At 35.7% G+C, this 4,599-nt stretch overlaps 1 protein-coding gene and 1 long non-coding RNA gene across 2 annotated transcripts in view; one reads left to right on the forward strand and one right to left on the reverse strand.

Moving 5' to 3' along the window:
* LOC107673494 (uncharacterized) overlaps positions 1-1,971 on the forward strand; it is a 15,719-nt gene extending 13,748 nt beyond the window's left edge. Inside the window, exons 2-3 of the long non-coding RNA XR_001632405.1 lie at positions 486-488; positions 1,880-1,971. This is a non-coding gene — a long non-coding RNA (uncharacterized LOC107673494). The remainder of the gene's footprint in view (positions 1-485; positions 489-1,879) is intronic.
* LOC107673493 (P protein) overlaps positions 1-4,599 on the reverse strand; it is an 87,532-nt gene that overhangs the window by 29,419 nt on the left and 53,514 nt on the right. The window lies entirely within an intron of this gene.

The following is a 4,599-nucleotide window of genomic DNA, read 5'->3' on the forward strand; positions in this document are numbered from 1 at the left end:
TAAAAAAAAAAAAAACATAAATGACCGCCTGCAAATGTCACAACAAACGAACAGAACTGGGAGAAACACGCTGGGAGAAACATTTACAAGCAGTAAAATCAGAGTTAGAAATGTACATAAGTGCAGATAGTGGATTATCTTCTCTAGGTTGTGTTTTACTGGAGCACCATTAAGGGGACATTCACCGTAGCATCCAGATAAAATTTTTCCTGAAAATAATATTTCCTAGTATTGTGCTTGTCATCATTTAACAAAACAAAACAGTGAAAGGGAAAAATTAATTTCTTGTTATTTTGCATTTATTTGATTTTGCAATATTAATCTTTCTATTGAATATTAATCCTCAGTGCACTCAGAAAACAAATATGAGAGGGAAAGGGAGAGTGGATGATGTTCGGTTGGCGTAGATGGGTCTTGAGTTAAAAGCAGGAACACATTGTGAGGACTTAGGGAGTTCAGTCTTTGAAGCAGCATGTGTTGAGCAGATGGTCACGTACTGTACACCCCACACTATCAAAGCTTTGGGGTCAAAATTATATTTATTTTTCATATAACGCAGTGCTTTCCTCTGGAGTGCACAATCAGGAACCAGGGGCCAGATTCACAAAACATTCTTTCGTGAACAAAAAAGTTTTCTTAACTGCCATTTTCTTCTTATTTTTTAACGTGAGAAAAAAAGTTAAGAATATGTTGTATTCCCAAAAATTCCTCTTCTTTTTTTCTTCTTAAAAATCATCGTAAATAACCTCCTAAAGTTAGGATAGCCCCAGACTTGTCTTAAATCCCAACTAGTAAGAATGATTTAGTTAATTTATTGGGTTATTTAAAATTAATTGTTGTATTTAAGCATTACAAAAACACTAGCTACTGTAAGGGAAACATGTCAATTTAGCTCAAAGGGAATTATTTTTTATTTTATAGGGAATTTGGACAGAACACATGAACACACACATTCACACAAGTTGCAGAAAGAGAGAAAGTGAGGAAAGAATGAGTTTGAGAGAGTGAAAATGTGAAATCCCAAGTTTATAGCAATATGTGCAATTGCTTAGACCTGAACAACCATCAATCATTTAATTAACCCTCGCATTGAGTTCCTCAATGAGGCTAAAATTTATATTATTAATGCACCAGTTCAGCTAGAATCTGGAGGTACTTGCGTTGCTTGTTTAGGGGGTCCCCTTGTTGTCCTCATTGCAGAAAGGGGTTACCCAAGTTTGTTGATTGGCTGGAAGTCCAGTTGTCGTTCAAAGTGACGTCTTGGGAAGCCAATGGTTGGGTGTTGGCTGAAGATTTTGAGGCGGTCACAGACTCGAGGTGAACTCGGAGACACTGCGTTGCGGCAAAACTTAACTCAGAACACGAAACTCTCAACGGAAAAGAAAAGAAATTAAAGTAAAAGAAAGAAAAGAGTAAAGTTTGACAAGACAAGATTCGTTTCTCCGAATTCATGGGCAAAAAGCATGGCTAAAAGCCAAAGGAACGGCAAAAAGCATTTGATGGTGTTTGAAAATTTTATGGTGTCTTGAGTTTATAAACTGGGCTCTTAGACACATCCTAAATGGTGTCTTGACCAATTAGACATTGTCTTAGCTCGGGGTGTTACTATGTTTCTCCTCCCAATACATAAATCAACATGTTATCTTATCAGTCACATGGTCCAAATTTTCCCGCTCTTGTAGAGTATAATTTGGATATGATTTCTATAACAAGAATATAATACATTTTACAAAGTATTGATTGATAGAAATATTTAAAGCATGACTTTTCAAACTCATACATACCCAACATGAATATAATCCTATAAACTGTTCAATAGTTATTCAAAATACATACACAATTATTGATTAGAACATGATAGTCAAATGTGTGGTTACAGATATGGAGTTAAGCAATGGACTGATATTCATTTATAAGTCCTTTTGAGATCATTTTGGTGCATCTACATCTGTAAAAGACAGTCTCTCTGTCGTTCTGTGAATGTGAGGATGTGCTTTGTGAGGAACAAAAGTTCAAAAGGTCTAGAAGGAGCCTGGTCTTTGCCCTGGGTGGGGGAAACCAATCTGAGGAAGTCTTTAGCTCATGATTTCTATCATAGATTTACATGTGATGGTCATGCTGTGCATCTCTTTGACCATTAATCTTGGTTACTTGCCCCAACTTTGACAAACTCCTTCCTGAGTTGGAATTGTCAATAAGTGTTCTTTTGTTTCAAAGCTGCTAGTTGGTGGCGCCAGGGTATCATGGACAGATTTATGACGTTGTCTGGTTATCCTGGGCCTCTTTGTGGAATTTGGCTCTTTGGGTGGTTCCAAACATGTTCTGATCGAATCTTAAATTGTCTGATTCGCTCTGATACCCTACACTACATATAATACTAGTAGGACTATTAGTAGGGATGTGCACAAGTTTTCTGAAGCGACGCAAGCGACTTTTTTACTGTAGCAAAAGTTAGCAAAAGGTATGTGCCAACATGAAAATACCAACAAAAAAGTTCTAGGTATTTTTTTTAAGATAAACAACTGTTTTGGATCGCCAGCTTGATGTAAAATCATTTGCCAAAACCAGCACTTGGGCCCAGAAAAGGGGGGTCTTCCATAAACATTTGTCCCAGGGCTCTGTGAATTTAAGCCAGAAAGGACAATTGTGAGTGACAACTTTCCTCCAAAAATGAAGGAAGAGTTGGGAAGAGACTCCTCTTGTTTTTTTGTTTTTATTTCATTATTAGCCTGCATAAACTTTACAATCATGAAAGACTCAACCTTCTCACTATTATTTTGACAGCAGAAATAGTCACAAATGTCAAAAATCCAACTCACTCAAAGCAGGATAACAAATTACTGAGCAATTATCTGAAGACCCCATTTCCACCACATTATTTCCTGTTAGCCATCAGGGGCTTTGGACTTTAGCCAGCGATGCCAGTGAGTGAAGTGCCTTCATTAAAATAAGCTGGACAATGGTCAAACAGCTACTATTCAAGCTTCCCAAATTTAGCACAAAACACAACATATGCATGCACACATACTTTTGGGATTATAACCAACGCTGGTCAGTAAATGCTGCAACAAACGCATACACTAAAAATCATAGCAGAGGGGGCGACAGTATGCTTCCAATTCTAGCAAAATTTGATTAAACAGGTGAGTGCTGAAGATTGCCCGTGGGAAATCATTTAATAAGGAATGAGAAGGACGAACAGAAGAAGAGCCAAAGACAGGAAGAGAAAGAACAGAAGTAGACAGAGAAAGAATCAGTTGCAATCACACAGAGGACACAGATGTACTGTAATTGTGGAAGAGAATATATTATGTAAAGATGGTTTAAACAAGGTCAAGATCTTAAAGACAATGGTGTTCAGAATAGCTGAATGATGGAAGACAAAATTATGTAACAGGATGAAGTCTATTAATTAAAAAGAAAAGTGGATTTTCGCAAATCAGGATGGAGTTGATGGAAATTTATTGACGGAAGTTGAAACAATAGTAAAAATGAGTGTGTGACTCATTAATATAAGTGATGTAATTCAAATATCTGTTACGCCCCTCTTGTTTGGTTGATACCATAAAGATGAATATGTAAACATAATTACAAAAATTATAAAGTAATGCCAAAATTAAGCTCCTGTTTTCCCTTCAGAGTCTTTGAATATCCTCAGATCTAATGAAAACCCAGGAGAAAGAAAATAATGAAGCTTTAATCTCTTTAAAACTGTGATTATAAAGTTTGTTTTGCTTCTCATAAGATTAGAAGTCAAGAAGTATCAGCCTGATACTTAAATTATAAGCATGTTTTTAAAAGGGCTTTAGGGTGCAACAAAACATTATATATATATATATATATATATATATATATATATATATACACACACACACACACAGGGGTGTAACGATACACGTATTCGTATTGAACCATTCGGTACGAGGCTTTCGGTTCGGTACGCATTACAAACCGAACGATTCGTTGGAGTAATCCTATTACACTTGGGTAAAAAAAGAGCTTAATGTGAAATATAATGTACCCCAGGTTGTGACGGTGAGGTACTTCATTAGAGTTTTCCCTCTTTTCCTCGCTTTTATTCGCTTTTAATTAGCTTGTAAATGCTTGTGCGCATTTTACTTTCACTTTCGAACTAGAGGCATGTCAACTGATTGAATTGACAACAACAAAACAAAACAGTACAACAAACTCACTTACATTAAACATAGAATGTTTCATTTATTAACAAAACGAATACAAATACACCATGCTATATCCCTAATATAAAATAACAAATAACTTACACAGTGAACAGTTTAAATATAAAACAATGAAAATCAGCAAAAACGGTGGAACCAAATAAATAAGAAACTAATGTTAAAAAAGCTTCCAAAATCATCTTAGATAAACGGCAAAAGTCAAAAGGCCTTCCAAAGTCTAAAATATTTTAAAGATCATATGATACTAGTTTTAATCAATTTTTTTTTTTTTAAGTAAAAATCAAGGAAATTTGTCTGGCATTTCTTTGTTTTTGCTGTATCGAAAACATACCGAACCGTGACACCCCTATGTCGTATCGAACCGAACCGTGAATTTTGTGAACCGTTACACCCCTAGCAT

The sequence above is a fragment of the Sinocyclocheilus anshuiensis genome, unplaced genomic scaffold (assembly GCF_001515605.1).
Source record: "Sinocyclocheilus anshuiensis isolate Anshui unplaced genomic scaffold, SAMN03320099.WGS_v1.1 scaffold44, whole genome shotgun sequence".
Classification (NCBI taxonomy): Eukaryota; Metazoa; Chordata; class Actinopteri; order Cypriniformes; family Cyprinidae; genus Sinocyclocheilus; species Sinocyclocheilus anshuiensis.